Below are 27,611 nucleotides of genomic sequence, written 5' to 3' on the forward strand. Positions count from 1 at the left end.
TCCAATGTATTGGGGGAGAGGGCAAAGCAGCAGCTCCTGAAACAAACTCAATAATGAGAAACACATTTTCTAGAGCTCCCCATGCACGGGGGTCTGGGAACTGTCTCAAAACAGGAGCAAGGATGTTCTATCGGAAACAGCAGCTCCTCTGTAATCTTCAGGTGCAACAGTTGGACTTTTTTTTTTTTTTTCCAATACAAAAAGCCACCCTTTACCAAACTCCCATCTTGTACTAGATTGAACCAAACCTGAGCAAGAGCTGGGGCTGGCAAAGCTCCAGCCGAGTGCAGCAGGTATGCTCAAAAGCAGGAAGCTGTGGCAAAGCTGAGTCGCTGAAAAGCTGCTGGAGCTAATATATTGTGGTCATGGGGATAGGCAGCAGCCTCCGAGTAGTGATGGGAAGACTCAAAAGCACCTTCAAAACAGGCTTGAGAAATACTGCTGATCTCTGCGCTTTGGCTGGGCTCTTGTGCTCAGGGTTACGCTTGAAGCTTTTAGAAGATCTCTCGTTGTTGGAGAGGCGCGGAGGTTTTATCCCTGAGCCCTGCACAAGCCTCGTTTTCTGCCTGTGCACTGAGATGCAGGGGTGAAAGGCTTTGAAGGTGAAAGGGATGCGTAGGATTGGGCTCATCTGGCAGCATTTGTGACGGCAGCTGAGGCCCAGCAGGTCGTAAACACTCGCTGGTGAAGAGCTGCCTTCCCCTCCTCTTCCCGCGGCAGCGCGAAAAGCCAGGCGTGCGCCCGTGGATTGACTAATTCTTTTATGGGGCAGAAAAAAAGGCACTGGCTGTGAAGCCAATAAAAAAACACCAGGTGGTCAAGACATTATGGAGGCCCATTGTTCTAGGAGATTGTTTCATTCATTATTATGAGCTGCGATGATGAGAACAGGATGCATAATATTGACATGTGGGGTAGGGAGCAAGGAGATGGAATGGGTGAGGTAAGGTCTCCCTTTCCTTCTCTGGCCACCCTTGGGAGAGGGAAGGAGCTGCTGTGTTTCAGAACTGAAAAACCAGTGCAAGAAGAGATAAAAAGAGGACTTCCCACTTTCTCAGGGCTGAGGTAGCTGCTTCCTTATAATGTCACAGTTCATTAGGGAGCTGCAGCCAGTACACATGGAGGGAGGGACATGCTCCTGTCTCTATAACTGGAGCTGGGCTCTCTGCTCTTCTAAATGCCTGTGGGTCCTGCCCTTGCAGCTGTTTTGATTTTGGCTGTGTCCTGAGAGACTGTTTCATGAGTTTCTCAATGCCTGGAGGGGCCAGGAAGAGCCACCTGTGTCTGAGGGAGACACATGTTTTCTGTGGTCCTGGAGGGTCAGAAAATACATGGACCTCCAAAGACACCACTTTTTCCAGTGGTCTGTTTTGTACTGACTTCTGGTCTCTGGACAAACAAACAGGAATTACTGGTAACCTGCATGTTGGTCTCATGTGTTTTACAGCTTTTCAGCACTGCCTTGCTCCCAGTTGGAGAAAAATGTGAACATGTGTCAAGCAGGTTGGGTGGAGCTGTCACAACTCACTCCCAGGTCATACTCAAGGCTTGTCCATCAACTGGACAATAAACCCTGTCCTGTCTTACAAAAAAATGCATAAAAGAAGGATGTGTTTGAAGGACAGAGAGAGGTAAGTGCTTAGACAAGTGATGAAATTTGAGCAGAATGGAACTGGACCAAACAAGCTACCTCAGATCTCTGTAAAAGGTGGTGCTCTGATTGTACTTTTTATCCTAGTGTGGGCCCAAGGCAGCCAGGATTAAGCAAGTGTAAGTAGAGATGGATGTCAGCATCAGCTTCAAGCTGGCCCCTTTCTGGGAAGCTGAGTTCTCTGTGCCAAATCTGCAGCCATCGAGGTGACCAAGGAGACTGCTGTGGTGCAGGTGGGCTCATCCAGCCAGCTCTCTCATCCCAACACAAAGTAGCCTTGCATCAGCTGCACAGAGTGCAAAACACACCATCTAAAATCCAAAATATCTTCCATGCTGTACAGGGTACCCACTCAGGGATCACATACTCAGCGCCACTCAGATGGTGAGAGGAGGAGGAAAATGAGGAGCAAAAATCTTTCTTTTTCCTAGAGAGTATGCTCTGTATCCTGCCCTAGAAATAGAATTTAAAAAAAAAAAAAAAAAACAAAAGGAAAGAAAAAAGAAAGAAAATAATTTATGTTTGACTGAGCTGTGGTTTGGAAAGAGAAAAGGAGAAAAGAAACAAAACAAAAACACTGGCCCATAAAGAAGAGAAAACAGGAAAGGAAAAGAACAAAACATCCTGTACACAGCAGCCAGTCAGTCGAGGAGGGAGGGTCTGTGTCATCTGCATTCCTCTGCTAAAGTGGGCATGGACAGCCTGGATCCAGCCTGCATTACTCAACCTTTCCTTACCTTTCTGCTCACCTGGTTTTGTGATTTCTCTTGTTTATTCCTGAGCTCAATCGGGAGAGTCAAAGGTGGTTTCACACCTTCCCTCCTCTCCAGATGCCGCTTCATGAGGGCAGTGTGGCATCTGCAGGCTGTGCTACCCCCAGGCCCTCTCCTGGGATGAATATTATGGATCACAGATCTCCACTGGTCACTGACAGATGTAAGCTCACCTTCCCCTGCTCCAGGGTGAGGGGTCAGCTCTGAGCCTGAGGCAGCCAACAGTACTGTGAATGAGCTGACAAGATATACAGCCTAACCTGGAGCTGGCTCTGAGCCTGGGCTGAAAAAATTGGGTGTTTCTGCACCTGCCTGTGTGAAAATGCCTCTTGCTCTTCACCTCTGCAGCTAACCTGAGAATGAAACCAGCGTGGAGATCTTGATGTCTCAGCTCAAGAACCAGCCAGTTTGCGGGTTAGGGTGGCTAAGGTGGTTTGAACAGGGAGGCTGAAACCTGTGCTGTTTGTGCTGTTTATTCTGAGGTGAGGAGGGACCAAGATGAATTTCATTTATTAATACAGCATCCTTTGGGAGGCTTGAAAGATGGATGTGAACAGCAGTTTAGAAGGGTGGGAACTTCTCCTTTAAGAGACCCTTTCCTAAGCCCACTTAAACACTAATCAGGTGCCCTTCTCCTGGTCATCATTTGTGTGGTTTTTCTGAAGTGGATGTGATTTCCTTCAAACCCCATAAATGTCTAAATGAGTTCCAGAGTTACTGCCTCCTTCTCCAAGCAGGTTTCATGCACAAATATATCACTGAGCTGCTGGAGCCAAGCACATCTCCTGTCTCTCCTTCTGGAGAGGGCAAAAGGAGCTTTTTAAATAGGGGCAGAACATTCCCAGTGAGTAGCTCGGAAGCTGGGCACAGTTCTGCCCCACCAGCAGAAAGGGAGGATGGGCTCCTCCTGTGTCAGCAAGAGGCAAAACCTGAATAAATTCCCCAAAACCCGATGATACCCAGAGCATAGTCCTTGAGGTTAAGCTGCGCTGACAGCTTCTCCTTAGATGACCCCACAATGGATGCAACCTATGATCACTGATGGCACATTCAGCTGCTCCCATGAATTTTGTCTCGGTTCTCCCTCTAAAAGTATTCCAAAGAGCTTTTCCCCCCTCTGCTTTTCTTGTTGAAATTCTCTCTAATGAAAACTTAAAAGAAACATGTTTGCTTGAGAACAGATGTAGCAGAACCAGCTTCCCTGTCTCCCCAAATCCCTGAAATTGGGGAAATAAATATTTAATAATGATGTAGGAGTTATTTAGGTGCTTTAAGAGGCACTGCCTTCATACAATATCACTTTCTAAAATTCCCTATTATCCCTTGTTCTCTCATTTCCACCTCCTGCCATCCCATACCTTTTCTTTTCCAGCCTGTTTATTTTAGAGTGCAAAGCTACTTAGAATTATTTATTTTTGGATCAGCTACTGATTCACTTAGTGACTAACTCATTTCATCACTCGATGCCTCACTTTACCTATACATTAAGAAGGATTAATAGTACCTGCTTTTCAGGGCTGTTAGCAGTCTAAATTAATTCATGCTTATAATGTTTATAAAGAGATTTGAGATCCTTGGTTACTGGAGGCTAGGGAGCTGCAAAGTATCTTATTTTTACTTAATAGTGAGGGGGTTTTGTGCAACTTTGCATTATAAAAGTACAAGAAACCTTGCAATTAGTTGGAGAGGCTTTTATTCCCAGGGCTTAGTTTATATTCCAGTTCAGATAGAAGCATTTTGTCTGCATTTTTCTTCCCCTGATGTTTTAATGAGAGTTAATATCCTTATCTCCCTTACTGAGAAATGTTGGACGGTGCAAAATGGGGCAATAAACATAACAGGGTGGGTAACAGGGCTGTGCAGTGCTGTTTGGAGCTCTTAAAAAAGCTAATGTGCTCTTCTTCAGACTGCATTTGCAGTTGTTACTGCAAAACATACAGCCAGAAAGGAAAAAATTAAACTTAATATTAGCAGTTATGACAATAATTTGCATTCACTGGAAATATTCTGTTGGCATTGTGGGAGGTTGGTGTGAGTCTATCAAGAAAGGGAAAGGACTCCTGCAGAGCAGGAGGAGGCATCAGGGGTGTGTCTCTGAATGAAGCCTGAAATTAGTCGGCAATTATTTCACATTTACTGAGTAATCCACCAAATGATAGTGCCAGTGATCACATCTGCTACTGATCCCACATTGCCATGCAAGTATTGCTTAAAGAAGTGGTATATTTGAACCTGAATATCAGTGTGCAGACAGATCATCAGTTTGGTTGTGATAAAAACAGCTCCACTGAAATTAATGGAGATTCCTTATTCTGTTGCCCCTTCTCCCATGAATGGAATTTACAGATCAGAGTGACAAACCAGTTGCTGACAGCAACTGGGCACCACTGATGCTGCCCTCAGACTGTCCTTGAGAATGGTGGGAATTGCTTCCACAGCACTATGACCACCTGAGGGTCTCTCCTGATGGGAGAATTAGTGAGATTTCTGATTTCCTCCAGCATCACAAAACTCAGATAGGCCAGAATACAGCCCAAAACAAGGCCTCTCTTTGACAAGATCTTTATTTTCAGGACTTAGTCTGCGAGCTGCTGCCCTTTCTTCCATCTTGGCAGACTGCAGTAATTACCCAGATGACATATATAGGGAGGCCACGAATTATTAACAATTAACTCAGCTCTGGAGTCACTGCCAAAGATTTGTTGGTTCTTAGAGGAAGTCAAAGTGAGTAAACCATGCTGAGTGACAATAGCTCTGCTTCCCAGCCAGACTGAACAGCTCGTAATGTAACCCAAACGTTTCCTCTTTCCAAGCTTGCTTATAAAAGAGCAGACAAGGAAAGGGCAGAAAGGACATTTAGAAGAACACAAGACTGGAAAAACAACCACTGATGTAATGTACTTTCTAAACTAAACATAAGGCATGCACTATTGCAGCCATTTGAATAACGATTAAAAGGAAAACCAAAACAAAGATAATTTGGTCTGCCTAGTCCTGAACACTGAAAGAAAAAGTGTGAGCAGTTCCATGGTGCGTGGCTGGGAAATATTAGCCCTAAGCTTCATGTGCTCTGAATCATCTCTGCTCCTGGTAGGGAGAAAATAGCATAAAAGAAGAGATTTTGAATGAGATGGAGGGGGTAGAGATGTGCATGGGAACTGGAGCATACCAGGCAGAGGAGTAATGTAAATATCATAGACCTCTGGTGATCATCTTGTATGGTCCTACAAGGCCCATCTGAGATATCTTTATAGTTCAAATGTCCAATGGGACAAGCTTTGTGAAGAGTGCAGAAGATGAATCAAGAGGATAATGAGCAGAGGATTTATTTACACTGCCAGTTCACAGAAGGGCAACTAAAGTATGAAAAGCTCAAAGCCTCTTTGCTGCCTCCTCTCCAGGTCTAATGTGTCCAGTTCACTGACACCACTTATGACAGCACATTTTAGCAGGTGCATTGGTGTTTTCAGGATCAGAACCTATGCTACTTGCCCATAATCTCAAAGGAAATGTGTTGGAATAATACTCAAATCTCTCAAGTCCCGCATCACTTTCTCAACCACAAAACCATCCTTCCTGTCTCTGCATAAATATAGAGCTGAGAGAAGTGATTTTATGTGCACATGCACATATCCAGAGTGCCTTATAAGGAGTACAGGCACACTAAGGTGAAAATTTCATTAGAAATAACACTAATTCATGAAGTAATTTTGTTTATATTTCTCTTGTTTCTCCTCCAAATTTCTCCCTTTTCAGACATCACAATGGCCCTTGCTTATCTGAGGTTTCTGATTGCTTTTTGTGGAATGAAAGAAAAATCACATGAATTTCAGCTGGAGCAAAGCCATAGGATTTGATTTCATAATGCAAATCATTGCAACTCTGGTGCATCTGGTATGAGTCACTGGTATATTTCACTGTATTTCTTTGTATCCGAAGTAAATCCTTTTTCCTGGGAGGCTCCAAAGTAGAAACAACGAGAAACTGGTTCTCCTTCTGCCCTGAGAACTCAGGTTCAGTATGAACAACAACAACTTTGATAAAGTTACCAAGCAGATTTTGTCTAGAGCACTTTGTATTAAACTGGCCCACAGCTGGTCTATGTTTTCAAAGGACCTTTAGTAGGGATCCTTATGGAATTAATAGATGACAAGTTCAAAGTGCACAGAAGGAAGAAGTTCCTCTTCTGCTGTGAAATGTCTAGATAATTATAAGTTCCCATGGATTAGATAAGAAATTGCACAAACCTGTGAAAGAAAAGATCATCTAGGGCTGTGCATTACAAAGAAACATTTCTGGCTCAAGAACATCCTGAGCCACAAGTTCTTGGGATGAGGGAAAGAAAACTACATAGTGAACTCCAAGATGTTAGAGGTGGGCTTCCTAGAAATGCTCGGACTTAGGCTGTCCTTCCACTCATATAATAAATGCTGATACCAGTGAAAATAAAGATGCCTGTGGACAGGGTGGGCTGTTCCATCCTCTAAAAGACAAGCAATGCATTTAATCTGGTTGGGTAGGCTCAATTTTTGTTCAGCAGGGAGATACAGGCACCTCTGGAGATTGATTCATCCCATCCTAAGGCAGGAGTCCAAGATAAGTGGGGTCAATCACCCACTGTCTCACTTCATGACTTTAATAGAAATCAGAGTAAATAATTTATTTGGGATGTCTGGGGCAGGGTTCAGTTAGAGACTGGAATTTTGGAAGTCTCCATGTGAGGTAGACGCTTTTTTGTCTCTTAGGAGGGAATGGAGATGTAGTAAAGACAGTCTGTGGAGCCTGTGTTTCATTTTACTCTGCAGACAGGTCAGCTGCATCCTCCAGACTGCAGATTAGTGGGTGCTTAGTGCTGTCTGAGATATCCTAGTGGATCTGTCCTCCCCACCAGCAGATATCCTGGTTGCAGGTACCATGTCACACTCTTTCAGTTCAGATGCCCTTAAATGGAGCCTTGTACTCTTTGAAATGCCCTGTGATGTTTTCCTAAAGGTTTTTGAGCACCTCTCCAGAGGGGCTTTGGCTTCCCATAGTTTGTGTTGTTTCTACTACAAATAGAAGTAGCTTGGGTAGCCCACAACCTATAAAATCATAGTTGACACCTATGTGTGAGCAACTGAACTAGACCATAATTCACAAATAAACATCTACACACAGACATGGAAATGTGTGTGTCAGTCTGGAGCTGAATCCCAATTTTATCTTGTAGATGAGCAAACCAAGATGCGTTCTATCAAAAAATAATTTTGAAAAATAATTAAGAACAGGGAACATTCAATAGCTTTTAGGACTACTCAGCATGCTCAATAAGGAGCTCTTCCTTTTTTGGCTCTTCTCCCCAGCATTTCTTCCTACAAAATCCTTGCTTGGAAGCAGGTGTAGAGCTCCAGCTACTGAATGAGAGCCACTTGTTCACAAAGGGCCCCTCAAGAATTAGTAGTAAATGTCTCACGCCTACAAGTAATAGTTTCTAGTTTTAGAAACACATAAACCACAGACGTCTTTCCTTTTCAGAATTTAGCATTTCATAATAGTGGAAAATAAAGTTTGTTAAATTTGTAACACAATAAAAAAAAAAAAAAAAAGCCATCTGCTACTTTATACTAGCTCTCAGTCCAGTAAACAGAAAGTGTCTTTTAATCACCAGCTGGCCATTAGTTTGACAAGGCCTCCTCATCACAAGCCACAAGTCATTCTTACATGTGCAAGCAATTTTGATTTTTCTCAGGGAGAAAAATTTGCCCTCTCTTTCTGAATATCTCTGACAGTTAGGATGGTTTAGCTCAAAGCTTCTCAGGGCACATTGACATAGATGGGCACAAATGGATGAAGCTCATTTTGCCTGCACTCTGAGCTGGCTGGATATAGGCCAGCTCTGAACTGGAAATCATGTTACGATGGAGCTTTGCCCAGGCTAATAAGATCTGTTGAAGGCAAATGCTGAGAAGCAAGACATATTGGATATTAGGAAGGAACTCTTTCCTGTAAGGGGGGTGAGGCACCAAAACAAGTTGTCCAGAGAAGCTGTGGATGTCTCATCCCTGGAAATGTTCAAGGCCAGGCTGGACAGAGCTCTGTGCAACCTGATCTAGTGGAAGGTGTCCCTGCCCGTGGCAGAGGGCCTGGAACTAGATGATTTTTATACGTTCCTTCCAACCTAAACACTGATACTGTGATTCTGTGTTTCTATGGGAATCATTTTTCACTGCAGGTCAATTTTCAATAATGGAAATAATTCAGGGACTGAAGGACAACATGAAAGATTGCACATATGGGGTATTTTTTCTCTCCAAATGTTGATCTAATCAAAACAAAGGCTTGAAATGAAGGGGTCCCTTTGATGGCTGTCATGGTCCTGAGGTCACAGTTAAGTAGCAGAACATCAACAGTTAATAGGGCAGAACCTGGCTCTTCCTAAACTGGTGTGAATTGATAGCAAAGCCTGGGATGTCAAACACATGGCACTGATGTGGAGTCAGCATGAGTGAGAGTGGAATCAAACCCCTTGGGAGTTATCATTGCTCCAAATTTCTCTGATTCCTGGCAGGTTTATGGCAAGGTCTTTACAATATTTTAACTTTGCGTTTTTGTGTGTGTGTGTTTAATGTCCTGTCTCTGTAAATGCTGCATAACCACACTGTGCTCCCCAGGGCATCCCTCCTACATACACACAAAGTTCTGCTTAATGTTTCACTTGGATTTATTTGAATCCTTTATTATTGCAGCACTGGATGAATACTTGCATTAAAACTACTTGCCCCAGTAATTTCACCAAAAGATTTTTTTTTTTAAATTTTCAAATTGCTTCATCACGTGGAGGTCACATTGATGCTGTACTTACAGTTCATTGCTGCAGAGGTTCTGAAAAATTAAAATTTTGTCTGGTCACGAGACTTTTAATAGTCTAATTGAACACAAGAAAACCAAACATTGTCAGGTCCTACATAACAGTCAAAAATTTAGACAGAGCTTGTGTTGATTAGATTTTTTTAGAAAAAAAAATTAAAATACCTCTCCTGATGGATCAGTTTTATACATGGAAACTGAGAGTTTTTCTGAATCAGAAGATTTGAAGCACCTCACAAGTAGTTCTCAGCAGCTCATGGAATAGTTCCCCCCAGCTTTCCACGGAAAATATACTTACAGCAATTCTCAGGCTGATTTAGGTTATCTTGTGAAGAACTATGTGGTTGCTCTGAAGTCCATACAGAATGAAAAATTCATGGAAATTGGGTTAGAGGTGACCTTAAAGCCCATCTTGTTCCAACCCTCTTCTATGGGCAGGGACACCTTCCACTATCCCAGGTCGCTCCAAGCCCTGTTCAGCCTGACCTTGGACACTTCCAGGGATGGGGCAGCCACAGCTTCTCTGGACACCCTGTGCCAGGGGCTCACCACCCTCACAGGGAAGTATTTCTTTCTAATATCTGATTTAAACATGCCCTCTCAGTTTAAACCCAGTGCCCTTGGTTTTCCTTATAAAAGTTCCTCTCTAGGGACTTTTAATTTTAATTATATATTATTATATATTTTTAATATATTTTAAATTAATATGCTTTAATATATTTTCATTAATAAAATTTAAATAATTTCAGCTATTCCATGTAGATAAGACCTATGTAGGGATGAGGCATGGAATTCTTCTGGATCTCTGAATGCTCCTGTATCCTGCTATGATACTGGCAGTTTCCATCAGTACTGACACAAATTTTGGCAAGCAAAACCATTCTTCTACATCTGAGAGAGATCAGTTTGGCTCGCTGCTCCTGCCATGGAACCTCTTTCCCCATCACAGGCAGCACAAGGCTGTGGTTTCTCCACTGTCATGAGACAGGAACAGACATGGGCGATGGAGCAGTTGTCCTACCACGTCTGGGGTTTTGGGTCGTGTGGAGGGAAAGTGAGAGGATGGAGAACTGCAAAGCAGCCTGGAGTTTGTAAATCAAATCACCAAGTGTGAAAGGTTTCTTTTAGCAAACTGGGTTTATCTTCTGTGGAATTTTGTCCCCGTTTTTGGCCTTTTTTTCAAATATTAATAAAAAAAGAAAAAAAAAAAAACCCAAATTATTTCATTTCACTGACAAGGAAGTATTAACCTGCTACATTAAAGTGAAGTGGGGGAAATAAGGAAAAAGCAATAGTAGCTCAAAGATATTACATTTCTACAAAACCTGTGAAAAGAGCTTGACAAATCAACTCTCTCACTGAGACATTAACCTGAAGAGAAAAGCATTGTTCTATACTCAGCAATGATATTAGACACTGGAGAACTCATCTATGTAGTAGAAAACTCATCTAAGTTGTAGAAAACCTGGCTAACATGCTGTTTAGCTTTCACTGGCCTAGGAATTGAGATGTTATCCCAAAAAGAATACGTGAAAAGCAGTGTCTTTTGAAGCACTTTTCAGAACTTCATTTCATTCACTTTTGTGGAGCAAAATAATAGTTGTGTTCCAATTGCTTGATGCTACCACAAGGACAAAAATATCAAGTCATAATTTAGGGAGAGCTCCTCTCCCCAAATTGAGGTTTAGGGCACACTTGATGTCCAGACCCTCTGTGATCAATGGGGAACAACAAGCACTTCCCCAGGATGATTGTCCCATCCTAAATAAAGTAGCTGGAAGAGTCAAGCTGATAAAATTTCAGGGTGCTGTGCTCTCTGCTGGGTGTAAGAATCATGTGTTTCTGGCTTATCCTAGAAAGAAGCAACTGAAAGGAAAAGGAACGACATGGTGGTTAATTCCAGACCAGTGAATATGGCAAATTCTTCCCATGGCATCGCAAGCACCTCTGGCACATGTGACCTGAACTGTCCCTTGTCCCCTGTGTCACCACAGTAGGTGGGACAGATAAATAAACCACCGATGTAAACTGGGTTTTTTGTTTGGAACTGGGCAGAGTCCCAGCAGCCTGGGGAGAAAAGGCCTGTTCTTGTCCAGCCTGGACAATGAAAAGTTCCCAGGGAGAGGTTTCACTTGTAGGCAGAGGGAGCCTGAAATGCCTTTGGAAAAAGAGCTTATCCACTCCAATCTCCAGGTCTCCACTCAGCCAGTCGCTGGATTTCCCAGCTGCTCTACTAAAAATAAATTGATGAAAATGAAAACTTTCTCTTGGCAGGGATTTTGACAAGTGTCTAATGTAGACCTGTGCTGATGCAGTCAATGAGTAATAAAATCAGCATAGCCAGCTATGGGAGAGGTTTATATTTTTCCTTTTTCTTTTTCCTTAGGAAGGGGGAGGGCCACGCTGCAAGACATTATTTACAGTACAACATGATTCAGTTGCCAGAGGGGGAAAAGAAGCCAGCCCATTGTTCAAGGACTATGCATGGATTGAACATTAAGAAGTAAATTTCCCTGCCTGAAAAATGTAACCCCCACTCTCTCCCTTTGGCACAGCCTCATCTGGGAGTTTTACACCTGAAACTTGGACTCCAAAGGAAGACCAGAATCCCTGCTCAGGTCAGACACAAATGAAGGCCACCTTTGTTGCACCCTAAAGAAGGAATTTTGCTGCCTTATGGAGTAGGATTTTTTGTTAATTTTTAAAGAGAGGATTTGTTAGTGTTGTAAAGAAGGCCGCAAAAGGTACAGCTGGGTTACACCAGCTCAGGATCTCACAGATTTTCCTCTGAAGTCCCTCTGACTGATTTTTCAAGGTGTCTGGTGTAAACCCAAAGAACACCAGCTGCAGCTCCAGTGGGGATGGGATGAGCTCAGCCTCATGAATTGTACCTTGAGCTACAACAAACTGCACTCTCTACCAACTATTGAGATGCACAGTTCAACACAATGGGCAGTCATCCATTATTAGGCAAACAGTTACAAACGTAAAACGATAAATACAAACCATAACCCTAAAAGCCTGGAAAATATTTATCAGGCTTTGTTGTTCTTCTCTTGTGAGAACAAGCATTAGCACATGCTGAGGGCTGACAAAGTGAGATCTCTTCTGTAATTCTGAAACCCTTCTGGAGGATGAGGAAAAGTGTTAGAAAACTTTTGCTACGCAGCTTTCAAACACAAATGCTGACTTATTTGTGGCATACTTTGTACAAACTCTTATAATAGCTGAGTAATGGAATTTTTTTTTCCCTTCATCAGCTTTGAGACGCTGTTAAACCTGCCAAAATGAATGAAGCATCCTATGGAAATCATAGAACAATAGAGTGGTGAGGGTTGGAAGGGACCTTAATCATCATTTAGTTCCAACATTTATGATTGACTTCATGGCTCTCCTCTGGACTCATTCCATATTCCCATGTCCTTCCTGTGGCAGGGGCCCCAGAGCAGGATGCAGTTCTCCTGGTGAGGTCTCACAAGAGTAGAGTGGTGGAGGACAGTGGAGAAGAGTTGCTGATGGATTGCTGAAGAACACCTTGCTGACTGTGGCTGCAAATTCCCAGAAAGTGCTGATAAAATTTCCATCTAGGAATATCCAGGCATTGCAGTAATAATCCACTAGGAACTGCATGTCCTACTTACTGAATATTTGCAAAAGAAAAAAAGCCTGTGAAGCCAGTACTCACTGTTTACACAGTCATTAATGAACATTCACAGATTTATTTTTCTCTGAGTTTCTTTTTCTAACTAAATTACAAGTGCAAAAACAAGATTGTGGTCATATCATGTTTAAACAGGCAAAGTTTCAAACATGAAGCCACATCTATTATTCAGCACAATCTTCTGAAAACATTAAAAGATGCCTTTTTGAACTTTGTGGTTATTTTTGTTAAAAGACAAAGCCTCTTCAGGTTAGATTTTACTCTGAGGCCAGGGTGTGAGTAGCAATTACAATGCCTTGTCTATGGTGCAGTGCTACTCCCTGCTAATCTAAAAGGATTCCTTCTCTCCTTCTCTTTTTTTTTTCTTTTTTTTTTTTTTTTCATTCCTCCCATCCCTGAGCACCATCAGATAATCATGGAATCATTTAGGTTGGAAAAGACCTCTAAGAACATCGAGTCCAACTGCTGATTTTATTAACCCAACTTCACATGCTGAAGCACACCGAAGTCTTTGCTGAGATACTGCTCTTTTGTAGCCTGGCAAAAACCTGGCAAAAACCAGATCAGTTCTGTCTCTGTGTTATTTTTTTTCTGCCAGTTCAGAGCTGATCTGGTTCAGAAAGGGACCTGAGGTGCCCTGGGAGCCGATGGGAGTGGTGGAAGGATGTAGGTAAGAAGTGGAGGAGGAGGAGGAAGGAAGGAAGGAGTGAGACCACCCCAGCTGCAGTACTTAAATGAATTCATCTGTGTTATCTACCTGCATCCTGTGTGCAGCCAGCCTTCTCTGCACTCATGGCAAAAATTAATAAAAGAAAAGATGCACTTAGAGTAAGGGTTGAGAGGTTACACTGTTTGCATCCTCAGGCATTTAAAAACTTTCGTAAATCTGGCTGGGTTCGATTAACTTTAATTTTAGACTCATGTTCAACCCTAAGCAGCAGTGTAGTCTCCCAGAGTCCAGTGAATCACTAATCTGCTTCCATTTTAATGCACACTTATGTTATTTGCACAGAATGGAGAGAGGAAAGGACCTGATAAAAAATTAATAAACACAGATTAGCTGTGTGCACCAATTCTTTTCTGTGCTGTATCAGCAACCTTGCCTCACTGTCTTCCTCTCCATTATCAAACAAGGTTTTCTCTTCACTAAGAGAGAGATGTGAATTCAGAGGTGGATCTTGAAGCTTGGTAAAAACCTGGGAAGTAGCTTTAGGGAATTCAAAGTAAATTAAAAGTACTATAAATAAATATTTTTTCTAGAAATATCCCAAATAGATGTAAAATTAAGAAAGTCACTTTCCTTATCTGTAAGGACAAGAGTTCAGCTGATGGCAATCTAAGCTGAAAATACTGCAAGAGTGAAGCACTTGGAATAGGAAGTCAGGGTTATTATACTACAGGGGATTCCAAATATTTTTTTTTCTGTTTTTCATTGGTAAGAAAAAGAAAAAACACCTGCATGGCCCAAATTCTGAAATGATGTGTAGGATAAGTGGAATTGACAATTTCATTTTTACTTCATTGATTTGACTTGCCTGTTTTGATTTATAATCCAATTCTGGACTAAAATAGAAATGTTTTGAATATGACAACAACACTGAAGACAAGATTTTTTTCTTGTAAATCATAAATATATTTAGATTTTATCACAATTAATTTTTGAAAAAATACTGATGAGATGAAATCACTGTTTTCTGAAAGAATGAAGTTAATAATCCCAATGGAAACATTTGGCTTGAATTATCTCTGACTTGCATTTATCTAATTTAGGAATGGTGCCACAAAGCCACCTGGGATAAAACCTTGAATCTGAGGAGGGGGGGTATGTATAGTGAAGGGATCTCTTAATTGTACCTGATGGTATTGATTGGTTTTCTAGTCTTCCAGGAGTGGAAGTAGAAATCTTGATCCAGCTGCTATTATTTCTTGCCTTAATTTCCAAATTTATGCCTTTTTCACAATCCCATACCTTTCTAAAGTCTTTCTCTTTCCTTCAATACTTCTCAGTGCTCCTCCACTCAGTGCTGTGAAAGAGAGAAGGCAGAGATAGCTGCAGATTCTAAGGATCTGCTCACCTCGTTTTCATGAACATATATATTTAATTTTCTGAATGCTTCCTGTGTTTTAGAAGGAATATCGAGTAGGTATTTTGGTTTTGGGGAAAGGCAGTGGCCAGAGGTCTGCCTGAACATAAATCTAAGTTGCGGAGGTGACCTTATCTAGTTGGGATGAAGAAGGACATGGACCTGAAGGAGCTGTTCATCCTGGGGAAGAGAAGGTTCCAGGGAGACTTCAGAGCACCTTCCAGCACCTAAAGGGGATCTACAAGAGATCTAGAGAAGAACTTTGGAGAAGGGCATGGAGTGATAGGACAAGGGGGAATGCCTTCAGACTGAAAGAGGGTGAGTTTAGATCACATATTAGGAATAAATGCTTTACTCTGTGTGGGGTGAGGCCCTGGAAAATGTTGCCCAGAGAAGCTGTGGCTGCCCCATCCCTGGAAGTGTCCAAGGCCAGGTTGGAAGGGGGTTGAGCACCCTGGGATAGTGGAAAATATCCCTGGCCATGGCAGAGGAGTTGAAATTGGATGATCTTCAAGTTCTCTTCCAACCCAAAACGTTTTGTGATTCTGTGATCCTATCACTGCTCATTTGTTTGACTGAGCCACACCTGGAATGCTGACACCAGGTTTATGATCTGACAAAGCTGTTGGGCTATTTTTCCATGGATTCAACCAAAAATTCATTGCAAAGCTCACAAAACAATAGGGATACATTTTTGGACATTTATTTCATTTGGGGAGAAAACCTCCTTGCAGTGTCTCATTCAGTGCTGAGTTTCCAGGCTCACCATGAGACAGTCATCAGGGCTGACTCCATGTGGGTTGGTGAGACCTTACTGCATGAGATTTGCCAGCTAAAAAACATCCTGTGGAAGGATATGCTGTTGGTATCTGTCTTACAATCTCTGTGGGATTCATTCTCTGTGGGTGCCTGTCTGTGTGCTTGCACAAAGCTCTGATTTTGGGTACAGGTTCACAGAGCCATGTGACACATGAAGCACCTGGGGCGGCCCTTTCTTCCTCTGGTGATGTCAAATAATTCAGTTTCCACTTCCTCTGGGTGTGCAAGACCCACAGTGACATTCCTTGCAAGCAGGGTCTGAAAGAACAGACATTTCCAGATATGTTAGCACAGCAGCTTCTTGTTGCTGCCAAGTTGTCACAAAATCATGAATTTTGGATGAAAATCTGCATCTGCCTAATGAGAGCTCAGAGAGAGACCTAAACTACAGTTTAGGAGGGAGGCTTTTGGGAATTACACTTGCAGACAATTAAGGGTCACATTGTTTAGCTAAGTCAAAACCCATCACTCTGAGCAAGGCATTGGTTACTGCCTTGACTATGTCAATTTTCAATTCCCCTAGTGATTTAAATGACAGTTTCTTTATTTGCCCCTTCTCTCAATACATAGCAATGAAAACAGCAAATCACCACCAAATTCAAAATAACGGAACAGATAAGCTTCTTTCCCTGCTCTTTGGCAAAAAAAAAAATCCTCTTTGTAGCCTTAGAGAGCCAGTAAACATCCTGACAATCTCCTGAAATGACACATAGACTGGTATTCTGAATATCTGATTATCTGAGAAAGGTTTAATCGGGTGTAAGGTGAAACTACACAAGCCCAATTAAAGATTCCGCATCAGTCCTTCCGTACCTGACTGGGTGGAAAAAGAATGGAGTGCCACATTTGGTTTCCTCTGACTTGTTCTCTAGGACTAGAAGCTATTCTTACATCCCTTGAAGTTGAGCATCATCTTAAGCTCCTTGACTGCAGACATGGGCAGTTTGCAAAAAGAAATGTGCATGTCAAAGCCAGCCTGTGTCCTCCAGTTCCAGCCTTCTGCCTGCCCCTGTGCAGCTTGCTTGTGCTAATACTGATGCATGGGGAGCCTGAAACAATGCAGGTTTAAACACATGGATGTAATTTGTTGTTTTTTAAATCTCACTCTTGTTCAATAAGTAGTACTCTTGTCCTTCTCCCCATCCCTGGAGTGAATTGAAAAGCTGGGACAAAAGTGGGAGTGAGTGACAAATGAAAGAATTTATTTAACTTTAACCCCTGATGCAGGAGTAGTAGTTTTAGCTGCCTGACCTATGTGAAATTAATTCCACAGTAAGCGAGGTAGATCTAATTGCACAGGGATTGACAGTAGAGAGCTTGACAAAGGCTCTGTGCAGGCACAGCACTCTGTGATGACCAAAACTTCCTCATTGGTCCTGCAAACTTCCCCATTTACTCCTGTTCCGCTTTCAGACTACAAGCTCCTGAGTTTTAGGACAGTGTTAAAGGATTACTGCCTTCAGCTGGGTGCTGAAATAAATCCAGTGGTGCTTAGGTGGCAGCTGCCTGGCACCTAAACCAAAGATCTGTATGTGGGTTCAAGTGCTCTCTTGACTCTCAGTGACAGTTAAATGCCCAAACCACTTTTTAAAAATCCATTAGTGCCTAGTGGCACATTTAATTGTCAGGTTACCTCAATAAATCTCTGTGTAAATTAGAGGAAAATGATAATCAAATTCCTTAATATTTGCAAACTGCTTTATGACCGATAGGTGTATCAACTATTATTAGCCCAAAGGCAGAACTGCTCTTATCGCTGCTGCCAATATCTAGGCTCGTTTTACTTGGCAGGATTTAAACCTAACGGTTCTTATCATAAAAAGAGAAAGAAAGTGTCATCAGAACTGATTGAACTACATATTGGCTACGTTGTGTTGTAATGGCTGTCAAAGATAAACACAGGGGTGTCTTATCTTGTTTCCTAATCGTCTTCAGGTGTAATGTTGTCATTCATTTTGTTAACTCTCCCTTTGTATTTAAACCCCAGGGAGACCACAAACTGAAAAATACGCATTCGGTCTATTTCTGCTTCCTATTGGTCTGTTTGTGGGAATAATCGTTTCAAACTCAGCGACCACAAATGAGTTAATGTTTATACAAAACTTCCTGAGAAAGCACAGGGGGGACCTGCCACCCTTCACTGATGAGTTGACAACATCTGCTGTTGCTCACCCTGTTTTAGGTGTGGTCTTGCAGAAGCCTGAGCTGCCCTTGCTTCTCCCAGGTCTCTGCAGGTTTATGGGAGCTTGTCCTGTAGATCTGCCTAATTTCAATCTCCCTTGGCACTGAAATAAGGTGTTCTCTGGATCTTCCTTGTGTAGATAAGGAGAGACTCTGCTTGTTACAGAGGCAAGGTGTCCTCTAATCCATCAGCAGGAAGTGAAGAAGGAGCTATTCCAGCTCTGCTGCATCTGTGATCATTAGCTCCAAGGAACAAGCTGGGCCCGAGCAGACAGCAGCAAAATGGATGTGTTAGACATAAAGCAAAGAATGAATTCCCCCTTCTCCTAGAGCAGATTAATTGATTTTTAAAATGTTTCTTCTCCCCTAGAGCACTGCTGCTTCTGGATAGTTTTTAACCTTGTCTGAACAGCACAAAAAACCTCACAGTTAGTTTTACCCTAATAATAACCCCATGAAGGAAAGAAGTAATCTTAGTTTTTTCATTTTAGAAATAGAGGACTGAGACTCAAAAAGGGGGATGTGTCTTATCTATTTATATGCATTTGGTCTAAACGAGTTGTCTGGGGTCCCTCTGTAGCTGATGGAGGAAGGTAGGCAATTCCAGATTCAAATATCCCATTTCTTCTTAGCCACATAATTTAGCAGTGGAAGAGTTGGCCTATGCCTAATCCCCATTGGGATCCTGAGCTAGGTGGAGAAGGACTTTGGTCTTCTGACTGTGTGGGTGTTCTCAGAGTTTGCCTAAAATATTCTAATAGGATCACAGCCCTCACAAAATGCTGTTTTAGCTGCTTTGCTTTGCAAACCCAGCCAGTGGTGTATGATCTCCTCTGCTTAATAGCCCACTGGTTTGAACAGTCATTTAGGAAGTGAAATCTCACAGTTCAGCCCTGAGAGAGCCTGGCTTTATCCCTCCTTGAAGCATGACCTAGATACCTTACTGCTCTGCTGGGGAAGAGATGTGCTACCACATCAATCACAAACAAATTTGAGAGAGGTGGCAGAGGCCTTGGGGTAAAAGGACCAAGATGGGACTCTCCTGAATTTGTATTGACAGAAGAAAGAAGCTGCATGTCTCCAAGATTGTGACTCCTTCCAGGAAGGGGAGACAGGTACCATGGGGAAAAAAGGTCACTGCAGGAATTTTTAACACCCAGGGTTTTCTCAGCCCTGTACAGCCTGAAGAACCAACGAGACTCCCAGAGCTTTCAGGATGATTAATACAGTAATGTTCTAACAACCTGATCTCTTGGGTTATTTTCTTTCCTCTTCCTCATTTAAATAAAAAAAAAACAAAACAAAAAAAACCACCAAAAAACCCCAAAACCCAAAAAACAAATAAAAACCACACCACCCCTCAGTTTATTTGCCAGTCATCTGTAGATGGTTAAAACAATTATTGGAATCTCATACAGTGCAGATAAAAGCTTTTAAGTCTTTCCTAAATGGTCATCAACTTGCTCTCAGTGAACTGGATAAGGCAATTTCTGTGACTTTGCAACAAGTGCCCCTTAGACAAGAGGTATGGAATCTTTCTTGGAAGTTCAATTTCAATCTCTGATCACACAGATTGAAGGGAAGACAAGAGAAAAAGGTAAGTAAAGAGGAGAAAGAGAGAAGGGAGAGGGGAAGAGGACAGGAGAAGAGAAGAGAAGAGAAGAGAAGAGAAGAGAAGAGAAGAGAAGAGAAGAGAAGAGAAGAGAAGAGAAGAGAAGAGAGAAAATACAAAAGAAATTAAAGAGAGGAAAAAACAATAAAGAGGAAAAGAAAAGAAATCTTAAGCAATTAAACAGAAGGTCATATAAAGAAAAGAACTGTAACTGGACTGATAACCCTGTCCCTTAAATTAATACTGAATAATTGGAAATGATAATTTGCAAGTGACATTTCCTGCATGGTTAACCATGGTATAGGCTTTATTGTCATATTGTTAGAAATGAATAAGTTGCTGCACAACTGCTAATAGCATTTGTAGCTATTGAAGATAAGGCAACAGTAAGGGGTAATCAAACCACATTCTACCAAGTATAAAATGACTATGTAAAATGACATCTGTAAATCAAAGCTTAATTAGCCTGATGTAATTGACAATAACTGGCCAGCCTGTTTCCCTCAGGTGAGCTGATGGCACAGTCAGATGGGATGTCCTGGATGTAGCCAGGGTACAAGGCTGCTGCTGTCCCCAAGGAAAGGCTTCTTGCACCTTCACACCAGCTGGGTCATTGCTCTCTTACCCTGGTTTCTGCTCATTAAAAAGCTTGTTTGGGAAAAAAATAAAAGTAAATTAGGCTAAGCCAGAATATTTTGGAAGAGTTCCTTGCTATAGATTAGGATCTCCCCCTGATCTGGAGGTCTGTGAGTGAAATGTGGGAATGCTCTTTTGGGTTGGGTGCAGTAGGTGTCAAGGGGACACAGAAGGAAAGCACTGGAAGGATTGGAGGTGTGGGGAAAATGCCTGATGGTGTAAGAAATGAAGAACTCTATTTACTTACCCTGCATGAAAGAGGACTGAGAAATGCTTTGATTACATTGCATAATAGAGAAAATGCCAGATGTGAAAGGGCAGTTTAATTTGTCAGAAAGCAGATAACAAGAATCATGGATATGAAAACTAGACGTGTTCATCTCAGAAAGAAGGCACATATCTTTTTAACAATGAGGCTGATTAAGAAACTACAGAAAGGAATGATGGAGTTTCCATTTCCTGATGCATGCTGTTTAATTTAAATTGAGCCACCTCCAGGTAGAATAGTGCTAGTCCAACACAAGTTACAGCCTAGATACAGGCCTAACAGGATGAGATGGAACAGGAAGTCAAATCAGATGGTTTACTTTTTAATAATGTCTTTAAAATATAAGAATTAGATAACACTGTCCTGTGGTACTACAAAAGCTGGTATAAACCCATTTCCTCTCATCTCATCTCATCTCATCCCATCTTATGTCATCTCATCTCATCTCATCATCTCATCTTTCATTGCACATTACACTTTTAATCTAGGATAAAAATATATGATTCCAGTAGGCAGTCCAGGTTTGTCTCTCCTATTTTACAGCTATACAACTGGGAGTGTTATTATTATCACCATTAAGGCTTAAGCATATGTTTAATGTGCACTTAAACACTTTTTTGAACTTGCAGCCTTAATCATTGCAGTGTAATAAGAAACAAATCATTACAGAGCAACAGATTAGTTCTCAGAGCTTCTGCACCTTAGGCAGTGATGCCATTAATTCATATAAATGAGGCAGCACTGGGCCTGGTAGGTATCTGGAAGGGAGACTTCCAGTGCAAATGTATTTTGCTTAAAATAACTTCTGTTGAGGTTACCCCTGTAGCTGCTAAACGAGTGCCTTGCACTGAGGAATGGGGACAGGCAGGAAGATAAAAAGAAGGTAGATGGACTGAAAAGTAATAGGTGCAATTGGAACTGACACAGGAAGGAGGTGGGAAGTGAATGAGGGCATGCAAGGAAGTCATGGAATCATAAAATGTTTTGGGTTGGAAGGGACCTTGAAAATGATCAAGATCCAACCACCATGGGCAAGGATGATGATGCCCACTAGATGAAGTTGTCCAGGATCCAGAAATACATGAGATATAATCAAAAATCAATCTGGATTATTTTTCACAGCTATTCAGAAAAGCCTCTAACCTTTGCCATCAGTCACAGACTAACTGGGTTGTGACATAAGGGGTACATCTAGGATCACATGGATATTAGGAAGAAATTCTTTATTGTAACAGTGGTGAGGCTCTGGCACAGGTTGCCCAGGCTGGTTGTGGATTTCCCAGCCCTGGAAGCATTCAAAGCCAGGCTGGATGGGGCTCTGGGAAACCTGGTCTGGTGAAAGGTGTCACTGCTCATGACAGGAACCTTGGGACTGGATGATCTCCAAGTTCCTTTCCAACTCAAACCATTCTGTGTTCATACTTCTACTATCAACCTAGGGAACAATTAGCCTCCAAATTGCTAAACGAAGATTTTAATAAGATTATTAAAAAAATACCTTGGCCTAAAGAAAGCAAAATAAAGATTTGGATTTAGTTTCCTAGTACATTATAAAATGCAAACAATGGTCAAATCTTTGTTAAATTTGGATTTCTATGAAGTTTCCATTCTGTGCAGCTTTCCTGGCATCACTCATTCATTCTGTTTTAATTTCAGGCTACTCTTACAATCAAACTTTTCAGGATTTGGTAACTTGGTATCTCTGCTTCTCTGTCAAATTTGATTGAAATTGGCCTAAATCCAGACGTTCTCACTGTAGAACAGGTAGCAAGATACAAAGCACAGATAATGTCATCTCCTGCACTTTGTCCCCTAAGGAGACCAAATTAGAAAATGATTGTCATTCATACAGATACCAGGGATAAAAATACAAACCATAATTAAAGACAGTAAAATTATTGGAAGGCACATTAAACCTTGTATTTCAAGGCTTAAGCTCAGCTCTAGCTGTTACAGAGGATTATAGCTCTATATTAGAGGAAGCAATTGATGTCTAGGTCACTTCACATTCATTACCAAAAATAATAAAAAAAGTTTTAAAAAAAATCAATTATTTTACTTCCTGTTATTTTTTTTTCTCTGAACTAGAATGATTTGACCAGAGTTTATAGTAACCAAAATTTCCCCAAATCCTCAGGAGAATCTAAACTTGTTCCTTTGTGTAGCAAAAAGATTTAATACAGAATAATTTCTTCTACCTTTCACCAAGAAGGGAAGCAAGATGGGAGCCACAAAATATTTAACTGATGTCTACTATGAAGCTTTTATTTCTTCTTTATGGTGTCCTCATCTTCTGATTCAGGATTTAGCTGGAGAGGGGCACTGGGATGGATGATTTGAAGCCTGGCCCAGGCAGGTTGTGTTTATGTGTAGTACACCATAGTCTGGAGACCTTTCTTTCTTGTTTTTCTTTTTTAGTAATCTACAATAACTGTGTTATTGTAACTGTGTTTCATAGAGCTCTGCCTGCTTTCCTCAACTGACTGTAAGAGGAGTGAGGACCTGACAGCTCAGAGGGGAGATGATCTGAATTTCTCATCAATCTCCTGACTTTACACTCCTTGAGAGGTGAGATACTGGGATGACTGCCCCACAAAGGACCAGTGCAAGTATGAGTTTATGTGCCTACAAACTGAGGTAAAGTCCTCCAAGGTTAGGGTTAGGCTGGAAGGAAAATTCTTGCTGCTGAGGCAACATCTCTTTGTCAGTCTGCCAAAGATTAAAGCTCCTGTGACAACTGTTTACTTACTTGCAAGTTGCATTTGATTTAATGATTTTAGTTGGAAATAACTGTTACTGCACCAAGATGCAGGGCACCTGTCAAAGCCCTCACTCTGGAAAACTCATATACGGTGTCTAGAGCCATAGGATGAACCATAAATACTGGAATAGACCCTTTTTCTTTGCCATCTATCTTTCCCAGGGTTCTGTACTGAGTTTATGGGATAAATTTGTATATGAAAAGTAAGGCTCACATGTGCCTAGCACAAGAAGAGTCATATTCCAAGCAACAATGATACATATATTTACACAGAAAACAGTCAAATTAACCTGAATTCAGGAACATTATGTGGACATTTCTTGATGGGCATTTAATCTCTCTTTCTCCATCCCTTAAAAAAAAGCAAATTGTAAACAGCAACAACAAAAATTTAGAGGACGAGCCAATGAATAACAACAAGGAAACAAACCAGGAGAGGTGTTCTGCAGTTTGCACTTTCTCCTCACCCATCCACACAGCACATTTGCCACTCCAAATGAGGATTTTGCAGCTCTAACCATGTGTGACAAAGACATCACCACCTCCACCCACCCCTTTCATAACAGGCCAAGTGTGAACTGACTATTTACTTTGCTCAGATGTTTCACTTCAGTGAAAAGGTGAAGTAAAAATTGTTGCAACAAGTTTGGATGCTGGTAGGTCAGTGGCTCATCTATACTGTGGTGGCAATATTCCCCCCCAGCTACCCTGTGCCCCTGCGCTGCTACAAACATGCATGGCAAAAATGCCACAGAATTGTTGCAAAAGAGGCAAGAAGGCCATTATATAAGAAAAACCATAAGCCAATTCTTCTGCAGAAAAATGGATATAACAGAATACTATAAGAGTCTGGGTTGGAAGGGACCTTAAAAGCCATCCAATTCCAACACTTCCCATTGGAAGGGACAACTTCCACTATCCCAGGTTGCTCCAAGCCTTGTCCAGCCTGACCTTGAGCACTTGCAGGGATGGAGCAGCCACAGCTTCTCTGGGCACCTGTGCCAGTGCTTCACCACACTGAGTAAAGCACTTCTTCCTAACATCTACTCTAAACCCACCATATGCAGGAATACACATTTCATTTCATCTGGTGCAGTTCTGCTCGTCGGAAGTACCTGCACTAAAATCAATGTTATTCTCAAAAAGGGAGGAAATAAGAAACAGTTTCTTTAGTAGAGGAAAGAAATTCTTTAAATATAATTGAGCAGACAATCAGTAATCCCAGTAAATTCCACCCTTGGCATTAGTGATGCTGTACTGACTGATCCCAGCAGAGAATTTGGCCGACATTACGACCAGATCATATTGCAGCAAACTCTGCTCAGAGCATCTTCACACAAAGCTGGAATATAACTGAGCAAAATTACCAAAAGGAACTGCTTGAAGCAGGGTATGATTTTGTTTGGCAAAACCAAATAGTTTTATAAAAGAGGAGCTCAGGGTGTGGTACTACAGGACTGCCAGTGATACACAACCAAATCCCTGAGCTGAGGGATGCTAGAGCCCTCCCATCAAGCTTTCTGTTACACTTTGGCCTACTGCCATTTCCAAAGTGCAGGGACAATGGGGAGGCATTTTGCCTCCTCATATTCCATGGATGTAGAAGGCCTTAGTCTTCACTGTTAAACTAGAACAAAAACAAATGAAACAAACAAAAAGCAAACATGAATTTCTGTTTTCTTTTGAGGGTGTCAACAGGAAACCTGGTTTTGCTTCAGTTTTCAGTATTTGAAATCCAGTGGGACCTTTTGGTACAAAAGCTCAATTTGGACTGGATGGGAACCCAGTTTACTAGTTTAAGTCACTGTTGGCTAATACAGCTTGAAGCTGTTCTACAATAAAGCACAACATTCAGCTGTGAGCTTTATCACTGGGACTCATCTGACCTTTCCCAGGTAAGCTGGAATTGCTTAACACCGTGGCTACCCCAAAACTAATAGAACCTTTCAGCCTGGCTTAGGCTATCACTTCACTTCCCTGACATCAATTTCTAAAATAAAATAGAAGGCTAATTGGTAAATCAGGCAAGTACTTTTTTCCTACCCCCCTGAGATATAATGGTCAAATACATTTTCAAATCTAAACTACCAACAATACAAAGGTACAACTTAAACACAGAAATAAAAGGGGAAGCTCACATGAGGATGAAAGTTCAACAAGAATTTTCTGGGTTAAATTTATTGGCCTTGATGGGGACAGGTATTAATGACAGTCACCATGCTTAAGGCAGAGTAGCCAGTTTTAATCAGCGTGGTTGAAAAGTCCAGGGAAGAAATGGATATGCAGGAAACAATTTGCCTCTAGGGCTCCTGGCACCCCAAAACCATTTTTACCTCATCATATCATGCTACTGTACTGAAATACTTTCAGAAAAGTGCAAGACCACATAGGCTGACTAGATTATGAATTCTTCAAAAACTACTTAGTGTGAGATGTTCAAGCTGAAGATAGACACTAACAGGATGCTTTGCATATTATGGGTTGGATTTTGAGATGTGTAGTGAAGTAAAGCATGAGGAATGACAGGAGCTGAACAACTGATCCAAGTGGTTCAAGGGCAGAGCCATACCCAGTGATTGCTCCTTAGCAGGAGAATTTTGGGTGAGGAACAGCAGGTGATGTGAGTGATGGGTGTGAAAAAGGCTCTTCAAGCTGTCCGAGGAAATTTAGATTAAAAAAAAGGTGAAGGCGTGATGAAACTAGTCAGACCCATAAGTTCAAATCTCTGCTGAATGTCCCAAAGACAAAAATTGAGCCTATAGAAGCTATAGAAGATACATCACAGCCCTGACTGGAACATGTTTCAACGGCCAATCTGAATATGTGGACACTATCAAGATGAGTAAAGAGGGAAACATTAAAGCGTGAGGACTTTGGTACTGCAGTTGTGACTGTGAGGCACCGTCCCATACCATTGCTTTCTGCACTAAACACAGATGAAAAATTGAGAGTTCCTGCCACAAACCACTTCTAATCTCAGAATAAGGCACAAATATCCTCTAATCACCCACGGCACATGAGGTGGGGAACCTCCTATCTGTGTTAGAGAGCTGCATGTCTTGGCAGCACCGACATCGCTCGCCTGCTCAACGTCCCCATCAAAGCCACCCTGCTGCAGGAAAAGAAGAATCCAGAAGCTTCCAGGAGAATGTGTGATCACTCCCTGGCTGAGGCTGGAGCAGCTCTGCTGGAGCAGTCCTCGGGCATGATCCTCAGGAGTGCTCCACGTGAAGCTTCCTCCAGAGCTTGGCCAGCACGCAGGAATCCGATGTTTAGAAAGCCATTTTCCTGTCCGTATAAACAATCCAACCACAATAGCCCAATTCCTGGCTCCGAGGCCTCATTTAAATGTTGGTCAGTCGAGGCCCACAATTAACATTTAATTAGTAAACTCCTTACAAAGGCAGGAAGTCTCAGACTTTCCCTTCATTCTCTTTCAGGCCTCTGAAGGGAAGGACCAGGCCCGTCTTTGGCTTTCGACTCCGCAGACGGGTAGTTTTTTTTTTTTTTTGTTCCCTTTCCCAATTTCCCTTTGCTTGCAGAACAGTTGCTTTCCCCGAAGCAGACAGGCATGACCTGAATACGTTGAATGTTTGGCTGGAAATAATCTACTTAACATAAATATTTCCATCTAAATTTTACCCTGGATGGCTTCCTTAGTGTTCTCAGAGGACTGAAGGAAAAGTGGGTTTTCAGGGATGAGGTGGTGAGGAGCTGGGTCACCTGAACTCACAAGCCCTTGTGGTAGAGGAGCTGCCAAAAAATCTGATTTCGTGCATGATGCTGGAAAGTTATGCCTATGGTCTGTGATTACCAGGACAAAAATGACCTCTTGACAATAAGAAGGGAAAATGGTGGTGGTCAAAATCAGGAGAAAGCACGAATGTGGAGGTTGGATCAGACCGTGACTATGGTGAAGCTCTTTGCTGGAAATATGTGATGGAACTGGCACAGTGGCCTTTTCCCCAGCATGGCAGAGGGACTTGGAGTCTACACTGTAGATTATGTTACAATTAGACATTGTTCATCCATCCAGAGAACACAGAACTTCACCTTTAGCCACCTAGTTGCTTTTCATGTGATTATTCAGGAAATGTGAATTACAAGTAGAGCTTGTTTTTAAACAACGCTAAAAAAATGTGAACTTGCTGACTGGGACTAAGACAAGATAGACCAAAGCACATAAAAAATTATGGAAATTTATTCACCTGATCACACCCTGAGAGAAAAATAAAGGTGTGAACAAAAATAGTAATTGTAAACCAGTTTTTTTTTTTTTTTTAAACACTTCCTTTTTCCCCCCTGGTATCTATTTTCCA

The 27,611-nt window shown here is 41.8% G+C and overlaps 1 long non-coding RNA gene across 1 annotated transcript; it reads left to right on the plus strand.

Annotated features, from left to right (window-relative positions):
- Positions 1–1,462: 1,462 nt before the first annotated feature.
- LOC119708280 lies at positions 1,463–27,611 on the plus strand. The gene is made up of 4 exons (XR_005259017.1): positions 1,463–1,631; positions 22,990–23,099; positions 24,980–25,187; positions 26,733–27,611. It is a non-coding gene; the product is annotated as an uncharacterized LOC119708280 (long non-coding RNA).

The sequence above is a fragment of the Motacilla alba genome, chromosome 1A, assembly GCF_015832195.1.
Source record: "Motacilla alba alba isolate MOTALB_02 chromosome 1A, Motacilla_alba_V1.0_pri, whole genome shotgun sequence".
In the NCBI taxonomy this organism is placed as follows: domain Eukaryota; kingdom Metazoa; phylum Chordata; class Aves; order Passeriformes; family Motacillidae; genus Motacilla; species Motacilla alba.